General features: G+C 40.0%; 1 protein-coding gene and 1 long non-coding RNA gene across 3 annotated transcripts in view; one reads left to right on the top strand and one right to left on the bottom strand.

Moving 5' to 3' along the window:
• Positions 1-22,566, bottom strand: part of LOC139771700 (uncharacterized) — a 35,311-nt gene that overhangs the window by 11,263 nt on the left and 1,482 nt on the right. The window contains exon 2 of the long non-coding RNA XR_011717962.1: positions 18,451-18,650. This is a non-coding gene — a long non-coding RNA (uncharacterized lncRNA). The remainder of the gene's footprint in view (positions 1-18,450; positions 18,651-22,566) is intronic.
• Positions 1-22,566, top strand: part of Lar (tyrosine-protein phosphatase Lar) — a 382,201-nt gene that overhangs the window by 2,198 nt on the left and 357,437 nt on the right. The window lies entirely within an intron of this gene.

Raw genomic sequence — 22,566 nt, forward strand, 5'->3', positions numbered from 1 at the left:
CGTAAAGAAAACAACTTTACTCATGCTTAATTTGTATTTAGCTCGCCTTTAAAAGATATTATTTATACCACTTTTATTTTTTAAGTCCCTCAATTTAACTTTTGCAACTTCAACTTCCCGCTAATACTGCTTCGCACTCAGACGAGTATAGTTCGTTATGGCAGAAGATTAAAGCACGTGTATATACGTATATGGTATAAATAACTGATCGTCAGTGGAGCATTTATGTTTCCACACCTAATTATGCTTCCCGTTTGCCTTGAGTGGTGGCTTACGAATATTCGAGGTATTAGCAAAGATTACGGAGGTGAGGTACGAGTTTGATCCACGAAAGTACGCACAGTACGCTCGTCTCCTGCCGCGTGCACGGGCGAACAAAGTACCAGGTGTACCGAGAATCCTCCGGCAATAAGTTACGGAACTTTACTTCTCTGATCCCTCCGGCGCGGCGGTTTTCTACGGATACGGCTATTTCAGTACTTGTCTAGCCTTCTTCACTTCAAGTGAAGGAAAACGTCATATTCTATATCAATCCGTAACATGATAATGTTTTTTGATGATCTGAAATCAAATTTGAAGACACGGTACAAGAGGAATCGGCCAGGAATTTTATCGCAATTTGAAGTAATCCAGTTTTTTAGTTATTAGATTATTAGATTTGTTGTCGCTATATATGTACATATATATCCTTATTTGAAAAATGATAGTATCAAATTATACTAAAAGACATTTTTAAAAACATTTAAAGCGTGTTCAAAGAATTAGGATGTCTTTTAAACGGTATAGGAATGGAAGTAATAACTGCTATAATGAACTGTAGTCTATGTATCTTCATAAAAAAATATATTAAAGTCCCGTTTTCTTCGTTTATGCTTGCCTTCTTTGTAATTATCATATTTATCAAAAACAATGTCCATCACTAATTGCCTTCAGGCGTGAGATTTCGCCCCAGGAAATTACGTCTTAACTGGAGCCGAGGTTGTTATTGTGTTTCGAATGTGTTGTATTTGATAGGATTACCAATCGCTTTGATACATCGGATTATACAATAAATTTGCTTTATGCAGAGCGTGTCGTTTAAAGATACAATAATATCAAGAAATATTTGACAAATTTGGCGTCCCGCCAATTCCAATCGTAGTGACAAAAGAAAATTTGCAATTCGTTGGTATGTTAGAGTACATATATGAAACGTTATGAGATATTTTTGATCAATAGTGCAAGAGTACACAATTAATTTCGAATAATGGTCGTGCACAAGAATTATTCAAGAGTAAACGAATAGACAGATGTCATCCATGTTCGTTTTATTTCACTGTGTAGAATAAGCGTGTGTAGGCAGTATTTCCTCTCTCATGTCATCGACGACATTGATATCGATTGTGAGACCCACCTATATGTATACACGTTCGGTATTTCTTCGATTACTGTCCGGTACTCAACGGAATAAATAAAAACATGCGATTTATGCAGGTCTAGTCTGCTCTTACAGATATCGAATTTATTTATGATAGATATTACTGAAACTTGAAGACAATTTTGTCATTATTGGAAATTTATACGATAATTTCACGCTATCCTTCATGCCGTCTTTCTCATATTTCATTTCGTACCTTTCCTAATTTAACCATATCTTTATATTACTAGTACGGGCTTTATTATATAAGCAACTATCGAAGCAATATTATACTCGCTCATACAGCCGCTCAGCTGGGCAACTACAGCTCGCTTATCAATTCTCTCGGAACCCGAAATTCCAATAATTTCAATTAGACGGACAATTTTCGAAATTGCTGGTATTTCGGATAATTTGAACCTAATGGCGAGATCTTGAATTATCCGAGATTTATTGATTAAAATATATTAGTTCGGATTATGTATTGAGAGGAGACGCAGAAAATACGTGAGAAATTGGTTAAGACCTTACTATACCTTACAGTATAGTAAGGTCATAGTTTGCTATCAGAGGAATATGATATTATTTCGGTGTATATGGCTTCTTCTAACATTTTTATTTTTAACCCTTTTGTCTTTTTTAAGTATCATTCTATTACTAACAGCGTTCTTTTAAAGGGTTACAATCTCATTAAATGTCGCACAGATTAGTAACGCACATGTAGCCTCTCATACGCTTTACGCGCTAACTTCGCTGCACTCTCTGATGACATTAATCTCATCGACGCGGTGGTGATTATATCTGGCGATTATGATCGATGAACATATTCGTCATGGCGGCTTAAGTGCGCACGGTGCCAGTTAGTCGTCATTAAATTCTCGCTTTAAACGTTTTACCTCTAGTTACAGTTTCGTTCTCGCGGAATATTGATTAATCTGTATTTATAGTCGCTATTATTTATAGCTGTTTATTTTTAACCGTAATATCGCGCGACTTTCTCCGTTTTACCTGCGATACTGTCATCGTACAGGACAAAAATACATAGCGGAACGGACACTGCGCGCTGTATACTTGAACTTCGATATAACGTGTATGCACATCGTTACGCGCTTACTCGCATGTTACTGGAATGAGAGTTAAAAAAAAAACGAAAGGTGAATTAAAAACATTTTCTAGTGCACATATCGATTTGCACTTTTAACAGATAATAAATATTATGCGAAGCTGTCTCCTTAATATCTTCGTGCTCGTTATATATTTGTTTTCTAACAATATGCTTTTACTAATGTCCGCAAATTGCGCTCAAGATATTGAATTGAATTGGACGGAGCTATGATCGATAGATCGAAGCAACGTTTAACACGCCGAACCCTACATCCATGCTCAAGTTTCGATCGTTAACGGCATTTTACGGCGTTTAACAAATGCCGGGGGCGCCGAACTGCGAGGCATGGTGACGTCGATGCGATGGTGCGGGTGCGACATTAATCTCATCGACAGGACGTTGAGGGTGATTATGGATGGTGGAGAGGCTCGTTCAGCGTCCCAATGGTGCGCAGTATGGCAACGTTATACGCCGTTTCGCCGGAGGGATTCGCGGCGCGGACGATAGCGTTTGCGGGAGAGGGACTGCGGCTCTCGACGGAGGGAACGAACCATGCTATGGCATTCCGAAAGAGAGAGGGAGTGAGCGAGAGAGAGAGAGGGGGGAAACGTAGGAGGACGTGCGTACGTGTGCGTTCCACACGTTGCGCTTGCACGCACGCTCTCAGCACACCGCAAATAGTTTCGGGAATCTCTAACATGTGTTGCGAAACGCGGTGATATGATTTAGGAATCGCTTCCTGTATGGGCCACATCCTGCCTGGGATTTGCCTGCCACGCAGCGGGCGTTGCGTCCCTTCGAAATGGTCCTCCGAAACGGCGCCATAGCACCAGCCACCACCGACGCCGCGTTCCGATGGCGTTACTCCGTGGCACGATAACGCTGGTTAAGATTTACCGAGTTTACGTGACCTTCCATCCGCGAAATTAGGTCGATTCATCATATCTCGACTGAATGTTAAGAGAAAGGGAGAGAAAGAGAGAGGGGGGAGAGAAGGAAAATAGGGATATATATATATATATATATGAGGAGAGGAGAGGGGCGAGAGAGAGAGAGAGAAATAGAGGGAATCGCCTCTGCTCTATTCAGAGAACTGCAATCGGTTGCGTTGACGTCTCTCACCGCAAGGCGGTATTCTGCCCACGGGACATATCGATCATCTTGTGATATATCATCTCCTTGCCACGGTGCCCTGCCCGTGATCGCCCCGGCGCCGCGGCGACTGAAGGGAAGGAGGGTCTGGACGTCAGACGCAATCGGCCCAATTATCATACGCGATAGGCTGGCGAACTCCCTTGATCGTGACGTTTTGCCTTCTCGTTATCGGTGCCGCGGTGTGAAGATCGGATCGTGTTACTTCTTCTCGTTTCACAATGATGTAATACGCATATTGATAGTCTCGTCCGCATTATTGAAAGGAACACGTTGACGAAGCAACTCTGTGATAGAACGTAAAGATATTTCTACGTAAGTCATAAGTAATGCGATATATTTGCGTGGATATTTAACATTCTGTAAAATGCGTGAGTAGTAAAAAGTGCGTAATATTTCACGGAAAAAAGCTAGTAAAAGATAATTATTTTCTGCACGTCACTGAGATTTTCCGCATGTTTAACGTCGCATATTTTTTTAGCTACACCACAGACAATTCTTTTAAACCAGATTAAACGAATAATCTCTGCCCTGGATCGATCAATCAATCGATCGATCGGCTCGGATGAAACCGCTAAATTAAGCCGGTTTTAACCAATCAGTTCGGTTATTTTCGGAGCCAGGTGATAAGTCGCGTTCAAACAAATTTCATCTTTTAAGAAGGATAAATTTTTGCGTTAGTCGAAAAAATATATTGAGGTATCGGTTTATATCGATTGACCATAGTAAATTATTTCCAGTGTGATAAATTCGTGCATAAAAAGTTGCATACAAATTCTCACGCCAAACTTCGCTCGAGTATAATGTTATTATTCTATTCGCACGATTTTACCAAATGATTAGCGAACGAGCCGAAGCCGTGTGTTTGTACGTGCGCGTTAATTTCATTATCCGCGCTCCATGTTAAACTTTCGCGATGAGGACGCAATTGGTTTATATCGTGTTCTCCATCATTTGGGTCCTGCATTTTATTCCTTTGTTGCGTGCCGGACGATGGCTGTCGGCGAATACTCATAGAAATTTTCTGCGTGTTAGTCGCGCCACAATGAAGTGCTATAAAAAACAGATTTTTGCTTGTCCGAGCGTAAATACTGTTGAATATTTGCGATAGAATGTCCATTCTCTCTGTCACAAAAAAAGCTATAGAGAGAGAAAGAGAAAACGTGTTTACGAAGTGAATAAACAGCTCTTCGATAATTTTGGAGATATTAAGTATTTACTGAATTTCTCATATAATTCACATAATTCGTCTTCACGATCGCACACGATGATGAAAATAACGATGGGTTAGGCATAATAGGAATACAAGAGCGTAAACGTTTGTTCACCTGCAAATCCGGCTGCTTTGTGTTTCTTTATTACGCTGGCAATTTGTCGCGTAAATGTAAAATTTTTTGAATTATTTATGCTTATGCATACGCGACTAAAAATTATTATGCTTCTCTATTTTATTGCGAAGTCGCGGGCGTCGCGCTGATTTAGATTTATGACGACGGGGAGGAGTTTTTTCTCGTAGCTCAATAACGTCTCCTCGTTATCGACGGTCGACGACGATAATTAATGCCCTGAAAAGCTAATGACGTTACGAACAGTCTAAACCTTCGCGAATACGGGCGGGCACTCATAACAACGCGTAACTCGCGGCTGTTGCATATTCATAAATAGACAGTAACGACAGTCGGAGAGGCTTCCGGCGGAGATCTAGTTTGTAGGTTTCCCATGTTTGTTAACTCCTCTCTGCCGTTTATGTGCCAATAACCTGTACGTTTTACCCCCGTGCAGTACCAAACGTCAATTAACGCGGTTGGTACACAATGTCGTCGCGGTAGAGAACTATCTCGAATTCGAGCGTACGGTGTATTAGCTATACTCGTTCATTTTTTCGCTTAGACTGAGAAACGCGAAAGCTATGAGAAAAACCGGAAATTTTTAGATGACTGCATTGAGGCACTTAATAGAATAAAATGAATAAATACTAACTGCAAAGAATCTTCGGGATAAATCATTAACAATCATTAACAATTATTAACAGTTTGAGAAACAGTATCACAATATCGCGTATTATGTTATAAAATGATTTCTAAATGCGTACAAGAAATAATATTTTATTCAAAAACGTGATTCGCATACTAATTTGCATTAATTTCTATCTATAATCAATTACTGAAATCAATTTATTGGAGCGCGATATATTTGGACAAATGCATGAAAAATATAGTATATGCCTTTTACATCGTAATTGCAAACTTTATCATATGTAATTACATGTATTTTTATAATTGTATTTTTCTTTCTGCTTAATGTTCTTACAAAATTATTATCATCCAGAATAATTACTCTGGTCTATTTCAACTTTCAATTGTTACTTCCACGAAAATTTACTGTTATGCATCGAACTTGATCCGATTCGCACACAACGGCGATGGCGGCGAAATTGCCGAGATTAAATGTCAGTCGCAGCTCGGCCAAAAGCCAATTCCGCTTTTGCCGAACTCTCTTTGCGCGAAGTACGAGCGGCCTATACTCTCTTGCTGTCTTCCGAGCCCGCGGCGATCTCTCGACTAATCACGAGGTGAATCGCACAAGGGACCGGGGGAGAAACTTGGCGAGATAGAGAGAGAAAGAAAGTCGAAATTAGAGCCGTGGCTGTATCAAATCTAAGCTCCATGTACATCTACCCTATCATTTTCAGACGAACGTTACAGGATGTGCGAGCTTCATAGGCACGCACGGAACGAACGCGCCAGACCTCTCTTCGCGACGTCACTCTCTCGTGTTAGTACTCTGTCATTAACATTCCCTTCGTACCTTCTCGTACTTCCTTCTCATCTCTCTTCCGTTCGTTTATATTTTCCTGTTTCCGGCCTGCACCATCCATCCATCGCTTCTTCTGGACTTTAGCTCGTTAATCTTAGCCGCTTATCCTTACCTGTTTTCTCTCTCCCCCTCCTTCCTTCTCTCCTCTCCCTTTCACTCTCTCTTCCTCTTGCTCGTTCTATCACGTTATCTTCCTTCTCATCGACTTCAGTCTGTGTGACCCACTTTCGTACTTCTCGCGTTCCTTCCGCTTCTTTAATGCCTTCCTGTATAAGTATTTTCTTCTTATTTATGAAACATCTGTTTTACAAACTGTTATTTTGTTTGCATCAATAAATACCAAAACTTTTACCGGTTTTAGCCTATATAACTTTGCAACAAGTGTAAATTAATATTTGACGATTTGATAATAATAAGCTTTTGTGAATTTAATTGAAAACGACGAATCATTTATTTGGTAACTTGGCGCTTGGATCTAATTTTCTAACTTTCTTAAAATTCAATGTTATCTATAGTAGAAAAGTAAGTATATGGTAAGAAAATTTATAAAACTGTCAAATAATCCGGTGAGAAGCAAGGAAGTTAATTATAAATGACGTGAAAAAGTCGTTATCTCTGACGTACTCTTCAATTTCTTCGTGAACATCCTTGTTTCCGCGTCGCACTCTCCGTATCGTATTATTTTATTCGTTCGCTTTGGGAGCAGCTTATCCCCGAGCGATAAGCCTCGCTTCGTCTCACCTTCCTAAATTCTTGCCAGTTGGTGAACTCTGCGTTTGTCAAAGCTTTGTGTCCTTTCTTTACCAATTTGTCTAAGTTTTTTAATGATTTAATCCTTTTAAATTTCTTATTAAATACTCCTACTCGTAGGAGTACTCTGACCTGGATCCCCAACTCGCCGACGTGAAGCAAATTATGTATCCTGTCTTTTTCCACATTTTGGGCTTGTAAGTATTTGTTCTGTTCTTTCAAACTGTTTATAATATTATTGTGTTTAATGTTCTGTTCTTTCAAACTAATGTTCTGTTCTTTCAAACTGTTTATAATCACTCTCTCCGGTCGCCCTTATTTCTCGGTTGGGTTCCTGCCTATCTCTAGACGCGCGCTCGTTGCCGACGCTATTTCGTGCAACGCGCACTGCCGCAAAAACCAAGTCACCCGCCCGCCGCCGCCACCGCAGCGACTGCTGCCTCTTATCCGCCTTGTCCCAACATCGCCGCCGTTTATCGTAACTTCACGCTCCGTGAATGTACGTCACGGCCGCTTCGGGCTCGTTTTGTCGACGACGAAGCCTGTCCCGAAACGTCGAGATCCACGCAAGACTTCGCCGCGCCGGTTTGATCTTATCACAATTTTCAAGACTATACAGCATTTTAATCGTGTGCGATTAAGTTCGGAGATTAGAGCAATCGATTGGCCATGTATTCTACCTGTGATCGCGTTAAGAAGAAAAATTGGACTGCCCTAAATAATAATCATTGTGCGCGATAAGGTATCTTTGTTACTTATTAATTATGGGAAAACGGTAAATGAAGTATTTATGTAGAATGGCGTATTATGTTTCTTAATATGTTTATACATGTCTTATATCTAAATATATATAATTTAGAGTATATCAAGTGATACAATACAATACACTGAATGTATTTTTCAAGAAATCTGAACAAATATCCATAAAGATAGGAAAAAAACGATAGATAACGAGGAACAAAAAGAAAAAGGAAAAAGTGGTGTCCTTAAGCCCTCCGATGTATCCCCCTAGGCAATTCGACGAACGCGACCGGCGAAACAGGTGCACGCTGAAAAATTCACCGACCGTTAAAGGTAGGGATGGAGAAAAGAGTAACCTGGGAGAAGGCTGAAGTGGTATCGGACGGCACGAAAGAAAAGCAAAAGCGAAATGCGAACGATGGGTACGGGAAAAAGGGATTTCACGGTATTGGGGCACCTGCCGAAAAACGAACGAGGTGAGGATCGAGGGCGTTTGAAAAATATCCATCTTTCATTCGTCGTACATGAACGTGTCATTTTTGATATTACTTCTCCCCGGCTATCGATCGTTGCCGACCGCTTAGCGTTTCGCGCGAAATCGGGTTGCATAAATGTGCCCGATACAACAATGCATCCGTTTTTAAGTACGAGTAAAGTCCGAGTGTATACGTGAGTATATACGTGAGCGATACATAAGTGCGAGCAAATTCACCGCAAATCCAAGTGTGTAATTTTTACACATTTAAATGTGTAAAATCGTGTGGTCACTTTTTACGCATGCATTTGTACGCGTGTAGTTTTTTTTAAAAATGTGTAAAAATTACACATTTGGCGTGTAATTTTTACACATTTTTCAAAAAAATAACACGCGTACAAATGCGTAAAAAGTGACTACAGATTTTACACACTAAATGTGTAAAAATTACACACTTGGATTTGCAGTGTATTCGGGCTGGCTATTATGCTTCGGAATATTGTTCGTTATACTTTGAAACTGTCTCGATAAAGTTGTTGCTTTATTCATTAACATTTGACGCGATGTACGTGCAAAGTACGGGATTGAATCGCGTTGCTTTAGAATACAAACGTACTTGGAATATCTGATTCATACTGATACTAGGTAACTATAGAGTACACTTTGTCGAATATCACAGGTGTTATTCGCGACGTACAATACGGAACATGTAATTCAAAACTACATGATAAAGCCACTGTAGAGTTGAAGTGTATTTCGTTATACATTTTAGACGAAACATACTATTTAATTTCAAGCATAGAATGAAAAGAGATTATGTCAAACTTGTTTAATAACGTTAGTATTCGCAACGTTAATTAATTTAACGTGCACATTCGGTATTGTTTGACCTCGTGATCTTTTCTCCGCGATAAGATGATCTGACTCAGGCTCTCGTGTGCTTAACGATTTATGTAATATGCGCGAGCTATTTTTATTATTAGGCTGCGCGGTAGTTCATAAGGTTTCATGGTTGACCTTTTCATGAAGCCAATACTGGTGACATATTGAGGCAGCAGACTCTTTCAATCTCTCATGTTGTTTGATATAAATAAAACTCTTCTCTATTCTTGCATTTATATTTTTACAGTCACGCGGATCTGCTTTTAGTGCGTCTCGAAGTAGCCGACTAAGGAAACTCGTCGTGATAAACTTCTGTATCTATTACGAAGATGTAAATGCTGCGGCGCACGATTTCTCTTATTGATAAACCAGTCTCGCTCAATAACGAGGCTTTTCGTGTTCGCGAACGTGCACAGGCAGTTTGTCGCATGGAGCGCTTGAAAAAGCATAGTAGGCGCGCTTTTGGTGAAAGAGCCCGTGCACGATGTCGCGTCGCCGTATTTGTATGAAATAGCGAGAGATGAAAGGAGAGGCGGAAGGAATCGGTGGTACCGCGAAGAGCCCAGGCACATAAAGCAAGAGTGCCGTCAGGGACGCACTGACTAGACGCACGGGATGCCTGTTTCGACGTTGCGAAAGAGATCGGCGGGAGGAGGACCGTCGCTGGCGAGAAGCTCCGCTACCCTCCGGCGTCCCTCCGCGCGCCTTCATCCCTTCATGTACAGTGCCAGTCAAGCCTGCATTGTTTGAGTTATCACAATGGCGGAACAAAACCTCAACCGGGGGATCGAACTCCACTCCAAAGCCCAAGCGCTCTCTGTTGCCTTTCCCCTCGGCGGCAGAGGCGCCGTCACCGCTTTCCCTCCCTCCGTACCCCTTCATGTTCACCAACTCACCATGCTACCCCACGGTTCTGGTCTTCTCCTGTTCCCCCTTTGCACTGGATCCGCAAACAACAAAACTACCCCCGATCGTGGCACTGCCGCGTGGCGCGCATTCCGCCCTTTTCTCTCTTTCTCTGTCTTCTCTTCCCGCATTCTCTCTCTTTTTCTCTTACTACCTCGTTCCCTGCAACCCCTTTCCCTGGTTCCCGGACGCTCCCACCTCTTCCGTCGCTGTTCGCGGTAGAAGCTGCCGCTTTTTGAAATGCAAGTACCAGTCGTGGAACAAAAGGCAAAGGTTGGCGGTGCAAGATGAGTCCATTGTGTCGGCGTGAGCGCGCATATACGTCGATGTTTTTCGAATTGCGATGCTAGCTCCGTGTTCCTTGGTACGCGAGATAAATGTTCGCATTGTGGTGAATCGCTCACGAAGGTACCTAGGAAGGGTTTAGGTTTAATTGATTGTATGGGAAAGTTGTCTACTGCTAATATTCATTAAAATTTACGAGGTAACATGGATTTTGTTAACATACTCTGGGAAAAATAAAGACGGTTATAACCCACTTTGGGGCCCATGATTTATAGTAATCAAATTATTTGGATATTGTAATCATAATTATCATTTTGGTTAGTGCTCCTTAAGTGAAAATTATCTTTGTGTAACTGAATATCGACAGAACTAATTGAGAGAATTGACTAGTATAACTTAAAAATCTTTGAAATAGAATAGCTAATTACGATTTTTAGTTACGCGTAATCTTTTCCCAGAGTAGTAAATACATAATAAAATTCCTTAACTTTTTTAAAAATTGGACAATATAATTAATCTTTACGTTCATCTAGACCTAGAAAATTATGATTAAAACGTATAACAGAATACTGCAATGAATGTATTCAACTACCTCATATTTGTTTCGATAATTTCGTTTGTGATTAAAATTTTAAACGTTTTAGCTTTAATGATGAACTAATAACATTTTTCCTTTTAATTTAGGTAAATCACATAACAATTTTATATTTTCGAATTTTTGTTAGCGAATATCAAAACTTGATTACACGATTGATATGCGCTCCTTTGTTCTAATTCCCATGTATGACTTTTATCGTCACAATTGATTACCGCTTTATAAATTTAGCACATCAATTTTACTCTTTACAAAACGTTTAAGAGAAAGGACTTTCCTTTGTTACATGTGAATATCATTCAGTGGTTTCCGTTTGCTAATATATTAATCCCTGAGGCGTATAATATATTATTACAAGGTTGTACAGAGTATAAGACACGCAAAATAATATAATAACGGCTGCCTTTGATCGTTATTATAAATGGCAATAATTTAATGTTAAAATTTCATTGTCAATTACGTTACATTGTAGCTTAATGTATATAAATAGTAGTGGTATGTATTGAATTTTGTTTGCTCACTTTAAATGAATTATTCTATTATTTACTTAAAAAAGTTACTGTTACTTGAAATAAGCATAAATGAAGGATGTGCAAAATTTGTGTGTTTTAAAAGTCGAAGATTGCATTGTCCTATACTATGTGAAAAATCGGAATATATCCTATCTTAGCAGCGCTCCTTAGACGTGACATGTATTCTATTTGTTCCGGTTAAAGTAATATACACTCCGTCCAACGAGAGATCATGGTTGATCAAACATAAATAACGATAGGGCACAGACCCGCAACAAGGTGTTCGCGTTAAATTATTTTTATTTAATAGTAAGATTTAATAGATTTTATTTTTAAAAGATATTGTCCAACACTTAAAAATAAAAATAATTAACGCGAACACCTTGTTGCGGCTCTGTGCCCTATCGTTATTTATGTTTGATCAACCATGATCTCTCGTTGGACGGAGTATAGCTGTGCGCGAATCCGTACCTCCTCGTGCTCATTATCACGAGAGACAAGAGTTCTTTTCGTCTGTGTTCTATCACTCGCTGCTTTATCGCAACGAATTTCATCGATCTTAATCGTTCTTCTGCTTTCTGCGCACCGCCCTCTGCCTTTTTTGCCGATCTTCTTTATCACTGCGGTCCTGTTTTTCTTACGGTTTTTACTCCTCTTACAATCATCTTTTTTTACATCCTTTTATGGCTTCGACTGCTCGCGCTCGACGTAGTTTCAGCGAACATTTTATATTCTTTTTTTCCTTTGTTTTACTTTTTATCTCGTCTTTTATCCGCTGTTCTGGTCTCTTGGATGACCACACATCGTCCGATTCTTTTACGAGAAAACAGAATTTCCCCTCGTCACCTTCGCTCGATTCCTCGTTATTATTTCATAATGACGCTGTAGTTTTTGACACGCGATATATATGTACACTGAATATATACATATCATCACGTAGTTTTTGAAACTGAAAGATTTTGTACGTTTTACATATATGATATAAAATATTTTTGCTAGATTTTGCTTTTACTTCGAAATACTGTCAATTTATCATATTAATCGCACACGTACGATCGCGGTATAGATTTGTACCTTGAACTCGGTAGGCAACTTGGAACTAAGCATATTAATCTACAGATATATATAGAGCGTACGGGCTCGGAAATTAATTTCAAACAATTGGCCCGCACGAAATTCGTGCGGAGCGGTTATGAGATGATAGCTTTGTCTTTCGAAGAAATTCTAAATCGATTCGAGCCATCGCCATCGAGTAAGACAATGCATTTTTTTTTTCGAACGTGCTAAATATTGTACGAACGATATTATTCATATATCGAATGATTTCGGGAATTTGAACTGATCTCGTTCGTAAAATACAGTGCTGTTATTAAAATTTTCCTATTAGAATTTTCCTTTTACAGCTACATTTTTAATTCTATTGTAAAATATAGCTATGGGTTTTTATTCAAAAGATAACGTGAATAATAACAAATTTTGAAACGAAAATTGCTGAGTTCTGAGAGTAGCTGTGAGTAATTGACCGAACAACTAAATTAGTGGCCAAATTTTCAGGCGTCACAAATTTGCGGCACACGTTTGCAACTAAATCTCGAGATCGATCCTACTCGGAAATTGTATTACGGATAGGATTGCGCTCACTCCTTGAGGATCACCTAGATGCTCACTTTACGTGATTTTCATGGCGTAACCGTATAATAAAAATCTTAGAGATTTTCTCTCTCCCTCTCTCTCCTTCTCTTTCTGTCAAAATTACCTTTCTAGTAATTATTATTTAAAAATTAAAGTTAAGAATTCTGCAAGAACAGATCCCATATTGTTCGTGTAACACAATCTGCAGTCACTTAAAATAGTATTTTATATTGTATTGTATTTTTATTTATGTTACAATTTACGATATACTGAATTGTTTACTAAAATATCAAACTATATTTTGACCATATTGTAGTGTTTTGGAAATCCGATAGTAGAGAGATTTTACTTCGCATTTTGTTGCAAACAATATAATTCTGTTTGTAATTGTTTTATTTCAAAGTATTTAGCACATAAAGATTCAAAATTGTCGTTAACTTTTGGTGTTATAAAAAATATGAGAAAAGAGAACGAGAAATGAAAAGATATCTTTCACAATATATTATTTATATCAGTAAATCTCTCATAAAATTTAAAAAATTCGATATTTCAATATTTTGAGGCATTTTCTGTTGGGTCACTTGTGTTCATATTGTTTTACGTTTTACGTTTTAGCTTACAACATGTGATTACATCTGGGGAAATATGATCATTATTTTGACGAGCGCCAATTGTATCATTAAAGTATAATTGATACCACTCTTTATCGAGTATACTTAATTATTCAAGAAGCTATATAGGGAAGGTATAACGATTTTGTGACAATCGTACATTGAAAGAATTGTAATATTGAAATACACAGCAAATTAAATATCTGTTATATATCTATCATATATATCATATGTAAGCAAATAAAAATTTAATTTCAGAGCACATTAAATTATGCACTACTTCCATTGCCTCTGTGACCGTCTGAACGACATTTATTGAATAGAAACCGACAATTTAAAACGTATTGAGCGACGAATTAATTTTTTATTGTGTGATAATCGTGCGATAAATCCAGGATTTTAAAAATATACGAATAAAAAGATGAAATTTTATTTTCTACTTTTTCTCTTTCATGTGCACATTTTTCTGTAAATTTTTCTCCATTACGAACGTTTCAAAGTATGAGATTTTAGTAATCAAATTGAATTATTTTTGTCGGAGATAAAGACAGAGTCAATCGTGTAATATAATAATTTATAAGTATGTTATAATAAATTTATTACAAATACGTACTTTATATCATATATACGGACGCTGTAGCTGCGCTGGACCGAATCATATCTATTTTGTCGTAGCTGTATTGCCTGAACCACTTGAGCTTCATGATGGATACTCATTCAGGGATATCGAAAAAATACGCGCACTAATCAACATGATATGACGATCGTCTGATTGCTCGTTCGACATTTCCGATACTCAACTATACAAGCGATAAACTTCGAACGTTGACATATGTGGCATACGCGATCGTCATTTCGCTGGACACGGGATAGATGCGACAAGCACGAATTACGCACAGTTGATTACCGTTGGATATACCATTATTTGAGCCGTTCTTATGGCATTGCAAACCAGAACACGGCAACCGTATTTTGAATTATTGTCCAACAAAATTTGCAATGCAAAGCAGAATAAAGTTGTACACCGGCAATTACGTGCAACAACAAAATGTAATGTTACTCCTCTGCTTTGCAAATAGCTCAATCACCCTTCGATGATCCTGATGGTTTACCGCACATTGCGTGGCACGTTCGCACGCACTCCTGTGCATCTCGTGGAATTGTCAATGTTGTAATATCATGTGGAAGCACCTGCGACCGCACGAAGCTCGGCTATAATGCGCCTTGTAATCTCAAGAGTCAAGCTCTACATCATCGAGATCGTCACGAACGGAAACTCGGGATTGCACGTGGATTATCGATACACATTGGGTTTTTTTTTTGCGTCACGTGCGGATAGTCGATCCGTCACCAATATCAAATTTATCGCCATCATGCCCGTTTACTAACGTAATTTATCTCGCGACGGTAACGGCCTTTCTCGTTCATAAATCAGTGCCGATTGATTCGATCGTTCATTGCGCCGTTCATCTCGCGCTAGTTCACGCGAAGTTCGCATTTCAATAACTTGAGGAGTAAACACAGTAATAATGTCGGGAAAGAACAGTTTACTTTTAGAGTTGTTTTGATGTTTGGAACTTTTAATGGATTCTTAATGATAAACGCGTGTTGTGATTGATTATGCGTTTGATCTATGAAAGTTATGTAAATTACTGTATAAGTTGAGATTAAAAAAGATTCTTCGGACTAAATGCATCGATATTGTGATATCGTCGAAATAAAAAAATCTTGAACATTCTTTTATAATTTAAAATAATATAAGATGAGTCAAGAGAGAGTAGAAATCACGTAAATTTAGAATCTACCATGATCATTTCCGAAGCCACTCTTGAGATCATCACTGAAGAATCCCGTAAGTCGTGTAATACCGAGGCGACGCTTCTTCTCTCGCGCGTCTGCCTAAGTAATCACGCTCAGTCCACTGTTTCATCCCTCATTCCCTTTGTTCCGCACCTCGACTTTCTTTACCGCGCTCTCCCAACGTCGGTAGAACGTGCAAAATGGAATTTGCTGGCGTTAAGTCGGAGTGCTTACGGTGCTTTATTTCTTCACGCCCCCGCACCGCCTTTTCTTCCCTTGCGCGTTGCACGACGAACGACCTCTCTTCGTTAGCCGCTGATTATTCGGCTCGTTACCATTGGCATTCTCTTACCTACCTCTCCTCTCCGCCTTCTTTCTTTCTGAGATAAGGGCGCGCGACTCGTAAAATTAGCAGTCGCCGTTTACGAGTTCTTCGGTGGGGATACCGCACAAATTGAATTTACGTGAGCGTGGACGCTATCCTGCGGCCTCCTCTCTGTGTTCCGACACGAGAAAACAATACCGGAGATAGAAGGGAAAAAAAGGAGGGGAAAAAAGGCAAACGTATTGTTTTTCGCGAAGCACGATTTAATACAAGAACCAACATGTAATAAAAATTGAAAAGCACGATTAAACGAAGGTATTGGATAACACTTTTTAAAAAAAACGCCTCGTTTTTTCGCTAATTTGTAAGAATCTTTAATGATTATCTGTCCAACAATAAAAGCGATGGTTAATTTTTCATGAGAAAATCGAGTAAGAATAGAGAAAAACGTTGGATCAATAAGGAGAGCTCTCTCTCTCTCTCTCTCTCTCCCCTGTTGATCCCGTTGCGCGTACATATGTAATCGATAACGAGCAACTCAACGGACCGTGGATGCGCTTATACGCTTATATGACCAAGACGACGTAGAGAAATTGGCGGCGGCAACGAGGTTGAGGGGGATAGGAAGGTGACTCGAGGCGGCTCGATGGCGGAAAATGTGTAGGTTTCCCGTGTCTGTGGGAGGTAATGGGAGGTCTGGCAAGTCTACTGCCGATAGAATAAAGTTGTCAGCTACGGCCCGAGACATCCCGTCCGAACCGCCTCGTAAATCTCTTGAAAGTTTCACCGAGGAGGGTCGTTTTTTCGGCGTTCTTGCATCCTTCGCCTGTCTACATACATGCACTCTCGAGACAACGCTTATCAACCATTACGTCGAACCACACACACTCTCGATTTTGACTACCGCTATTGGTGCACGTTATTGATCTACTTGCGTAGAGAAACAGGAGGCACAGTTGCTTACGACGTTCAATTTTGTTCCAAGACGATAGATTTTTCAATGGAGCGACAAATTTTATCTTCTAAATATCCCTTGGATGGATAATTAAATTGTGTATTCATCTTTTAAGCGGTGGTTTTTTTTTTCAGCGCATTTCATGCAGCCGGTGTATTTTTTTTATGTTATTTATGCTTGTCTTCCTCAGATATTGATCATCGGCCCATTTGTGTGTTCCAGTTAACGCGCGGCAATTATTAGGATGAGAATATGCTAACGAACGATGATTGACAAACGGTACTAATTAACGTACCTAGCATTGCTTTATGGAGCAGCTATCTTTGATAGCGATTCGGAATAATTCTGCTTTCGAATTCCCGTTGCATGCTTCACATTGCCGATCTTTCAATAATGCGGACGAAATCTATTATGCAATTTCACGCGATAGTAACGTATAATGCGCGCGATTTTACTTATCAGTGGTATTGCCAGCCTAAATCGGTATTCCTGTTGTCGCATAAGGGATCGCCGCTTTGCGGACTAACGACCGCAGCCATTGCGGTCCATGATGTTTTGCTTGACTTCCTAAGGAGAGTCCGTAAATCACCGCTAAACGGGTTGCGATCCACGGTCGTTATACCAAATTTTCGCATAATACACACACGGGACCGTGTACCGCTAAATTTATACCAGTCATTACAAACACCATGGTTTATGCAGTTTCTGCGTCGCGTGCTAATTGAAACAAAAAATTCCGCTCCTAGTATGAGTGGTATTATTCTCGAGTAAAAGCCGTTAATCGCGACTATAGCTTCGCCTCGAAAACATTTACGATGCTCACTTGGCGAAATTAATTGACACTCTTCATAAACGTTGCGCGAGATAATTTCAAGAATAATTACTTAATGTATAATAAGGTGAAATTCTTAGTATGTATTTTTCGCGCATGTATTTTTATGTTAACTGTTATCAGAATATCGAGATAGCCGCAGCAACATTATTCAAACGCATAAAAGAGTAGACATCTCTGCATTCAACGCAACCTTATTTTTTATCTTAAGCAGTAACAGGAGGAGTTGCAATTCGCGTTGGAAAAGTAGCTCCAGAGTAATACTGATGCTCCGTAAGGTTCCCAGCTAATGTAAGAACGACATAACTCCGGAGTTACCTCTCACTTGCTCCTCGTGGCGTCAGGAAATACGTTTCTTTGCCGGGATCTTGCTCAACGGTATTAGGAAGAATTACCACCGTTCTTGTCCCCGAAGAGCGTAGATTATTCTATTCCGTGCCCAGTGAGAGACTCGGAAAGACTCATTTCATCCGAGCGTGAAGTCCCTTTCCTTTCTCACCGTTAAATCTTCAGCTAAGTTACGCGAAGCGCGCTTTGGCACCTTACCCGGGTAATTCGGCAGCCATGTCATTTGAAGTGAAATTCTAATCGCGAGTGGTGTTCGCACCAACGAAACGTGCGCGAATCAACGGACCTGAACATGTTCGCTAGCGCTGACAAACATGTTCGAGATACGTACCAAATATCACCGCACTAACGCCGTTGTTGAAGGGTCGCAACATTGTACGGTCGACTCTCTGTGTCCCGTCCTCTTCCCTCCTCCTTTCTCTCTATCTTCCCTTTTGTTACGCCGCAATGCTCGGTCAAGTGATGCGCCATGTGCGTCGTTAAGGGCACTTCCTGAGTGCGCCCCTGTTTCAACGCCCACCCTCTTTGTCGCTACGGAGATACAATTTGTTTTCAGATAAATGTGGGTGCATCGTATACAATGTAATAATACGACATACAAAATTAGAAAGTCTCTAAGAGGTTCAAACGCGTAACTAAAAATAAGATAAATTGAACTTCCAGATTAGATATCGTAAAAGAATAATGTAGCAAATAATATGACCACTTGCTACTTTTATACATCGGCACATTTCTGCATATTGTTAACTCAGCAACAGCAGTATTTCCTATCATTAGTATTCTCCTTTTCAGTATTTATATTAATAACTTTATCCCGCGGTGAGATACATGGCAATGTATCCATTTACGGAGACAATTGTGTACAAAATCTGAGTCTTATGTCAACTGCGAATTAAGATTAATTATGCGCTGCAAAAAAGCTCAAGCGAAATACGACTGTTGCCGACGGATGGTGCCAAGCGCGAAGAAACCTTAACATTTATTGCCGACGAATACAGTGGTGCGGCGCGAGAAAAAAAGCCGGCGGAATATTATTATACTGCATCATAGTCACTCGCAAGGCGCGGAGAAAAATGCTTTTGCATCTGCGGCTGACTAACGTTGGGATATAAGTAATGGTTGCGCGAATTTCCTGCGGGGCGATGTGTTACCGGTATGTTTCCCGCTGACTCCGGCGGCGATACGCCAGTTTCTTATTGCCTCGGAACCCGCTGGCTTTTATTGCGAGCAAAAAGTGCATATCAAAAGGGGAAAACCACAAACGAGTAACATCGCCGACGTTATAAACGCCCGCGCTCACGTGGGACGTCAAATACTCTTGCAATTGTTAGATAGCGTCGCGTCGACGAACGAAACTGTTCACCTCGATTTATTTGTCCGTCCACTTGAAACCACTTTTACGAGTCCTCCGCAGAGCGCGGCGGTTTAACGACGATAATTATAAGAGGGAACTCTCAAGTGCCCGGCAGATACCTGTGTTCTCGGAAGGAGCATCATGAACAATGAAATCAAATGGTTCAATTGTGAACATTTCTACAATAAGAAAAACGATGGAATTCTCCGGCTCGAATGAAAGTTCTCTCCGCGAAAACTCGATACAATCCTTTCGGTGAAATTTCCGTTGTTCAAAGCGTCCAATCTCAATTGGAAAAATTGGTCTATTACTTGATCTTATTTCATTATAATCATTATATTACTTCTCTAATCCACGATATTACAGAGATATCAGGAGCGACGTAATTTAATCGTAGTTGGAGGTAGATAGCAATCAATATCTTTTTGTCTTTCTAAAACGGTACCGAGAACATTTTGCATTTAACAATGGAAAAATTGTCATAAAGAGGAACTTGTGATTTTCTTATGTAATCTTTCGTGTAATGGTGCTCATTATCGGTAAATATAGGTTGTCACGCAACAGTCAAGATCAGTATAAACATTCTAAACAAAGAACGGAATGAAATATCGCGTCGCTAGTAAAAGATCGATACGTTTCATCACCAAAAATTGCTGGTCCTCTATATTTCGCTGGTCCAATCGCGAGTTTTAACGTAAAACTGATCGCGACAATAAAGAGCTAGCGGTAACGGCAACGTCGCGCGATATTCTGCCGAGGGTAAAGTCCGCGCTCCATTATCATCCTCTAAATCACACCGGTAACGTTTTTGGAACGGTCGTAACTCCGGACTCTGATGTTTTTGGCCTCATTAGTAGCCGTCTCTTGGCTTGATGCGCTACATGGAGGAGGGTCCCGTTAGGCCAAGAGGGAGCTGAAGGACCTCGCCGGCGAGATGGTCGGGAGAGGCGAGAGGGTGGGTGGAGTGGAAGGAGCTAACAGTGGCTGCGATTAATATTCCCCGGTTCTACCGAGAGAGAACCACCTCCCCGCCCGCACCTCGTGTCTTCGTCCCTGTGCCAAGCCTTCTCCCGTGTGTTTGCGCTTTGAGTCACAATCACCGACAACGTCGACGCCTACGTCATCGCTACATATCTTTTGAGCCCCGTGTTATGTGTAATATCACGCTGAATCGGAAGCACTTTGCGGCGTGACAGCGATTAATTAACGAACACGTAGCTGTCGTTTCTCGCTCTCTCCTTCACTCTCAACAATTAAGTGAGCTTCAATATATTACGAAGACATTTACAGGGCTGTATCAAATGCGACAGGATCGATTAGGATTAGGCTAGAAAATTGTATAGGTAATTGCTAAATTAAAGAACTCTTATATAATAAAGTTTAATATCTTTACGCAGCAAGTTTGATTTATTTAGCATAGTTATATTTATATCACAATTATCGTTTTCTCACAAATTGAAATTGATATGCTCAAATGTTAATAGTTATTAGCGTTTGATAAAGCTTTTCAAAATAATTGTGGCGAAAGGTTATCTTATTTTGATGAATTCACATTATTGATTACGCGGCGTCAAATTATTGCCTGCTTTAAATAGTGATACGGTTATCAGTCATACCGGAAGAGTACAATAGCGAAAGAATAGCGCGGTAACTTTGATGCGTCAGTCGGCAGTTTTCATTTAATATAATACGCACCCATAAAATGCAATGTGCGGAATATCATTACGATTTGCAACATACATGCTTGCTCTGACAGCTCATTGAAGCACGACTTTTATTACGAATCTGGCATCGTTATTGCCGGAGTTGATTTAACGATAAGTTCGTTTTATTATAATTACTATTGAAATATCGACCGATAACATACTCGATCACACTACACGAGTTTGAAACATATACTTTGGTGTCGAATTATACAGAACCCTTCTGTTATATTGTTGGAAAAGGAAATTTTCATATTTGCAATCGTTTAATGAGAATATTGTAATCTCTCCGATCAGCGTTAATCTGATATTAATTCCAGAGAATCTCGGCACTCGCTTCCGCGTTGCGCTTCCGACTTCCTTCCTCATTTATGCGAACTGTTTTTATCACCGCCACACCTCCTTTCTTCTAAACGAAGAAAAAGAAATGATCTTTGTTCCTCTCGCGTTATCGCACGGCAGAAATCATTCGCGGTGTTTTAGCAGTTAGAAGTTCCCGAAGCTTGTGAAGAAAGACTCGTCGAGAGAGATCTCTCGTCCTATCCGACACTCTAACCGATTTTCCTCGTTTGCTTTCAACGATAAGTCGAGTAAAGTTTCACCGAAATAGCTCTCCTTTCTCAATATAGATTTTCTCGGTGTAAGTTACAACCTGCTTCGAGGGGAATGACAATTTCGTCCGATGCTGCAACCGTCCCCTGTTTTATTTCACCGTCGAGTCGTCGTCGTCGTCGTCGTCGTCGTGCCCGTTGACGCTGGCGCGAGCCAACTTCGGAAAAGTCAAGATAGCGGGATTTGCACCCAAAGCTTACGCGTGTATTATCTTGGCGCGGCAGACTACGGCTGCATTTAATCGTCGCGCGGACGATTAAGCCGGGGGAGAAAATCATCGAGGGCATGCTCGGAATAAAATACCGCGATTATCAACGAAGGGTTAAGAGGTGTTTTCAGGCAACGCATAATTTTGTTTTCCCGTTTTAAATGAAATTTATGTTTGCGTAACCAAATGCTAAAAAAATTAAAAACAAACTATTTATCGGTCTTTTACGTAACGAGATGGTACTACCATTATGCCATTATATTATCTTCTCATAACGCGCGCGCGTATATTTTTCTTACTGTAATACGATGTCTATAAAAAAATACGAATATGTTCCACAGATTCTACTACTATCTATGCGATATGTCTAACAAGCTTCGTTTAATCATGGCCTTGTTTGTATCTTGTTACACGGAAATTTCCAAGTTACTTCAGTGTTTTCTCATATGGAATTGCTTCAATGAACCGTAATAACTTACTCCTTTTTGTTCTACCAATTTTTCAATGTGTGTTTACTCTCGTTTGAAACATTTGAAGGAAGTATAGCACGACACAGAGACATCGGACACC

Source organism: Temnothorax nylanderi, unplaced genomic scaffold, assembly GCF_030848795.1.
Source record: "Temnothorax nylanderi isolate EJ_2023f unplaced genomic scaffold, tnyl_v1.0 TNYL_tig0043_pilon, whole genome shotgun sequence".
In the NCBI taxonomy this organism is placed as follows: domain Eukaryota; kingdom Metazoa; phylum Arthropoda; class Insecta; order Hymenoptera; family Formicidae; genus Temnothorax; species Temnothorax nylanderi.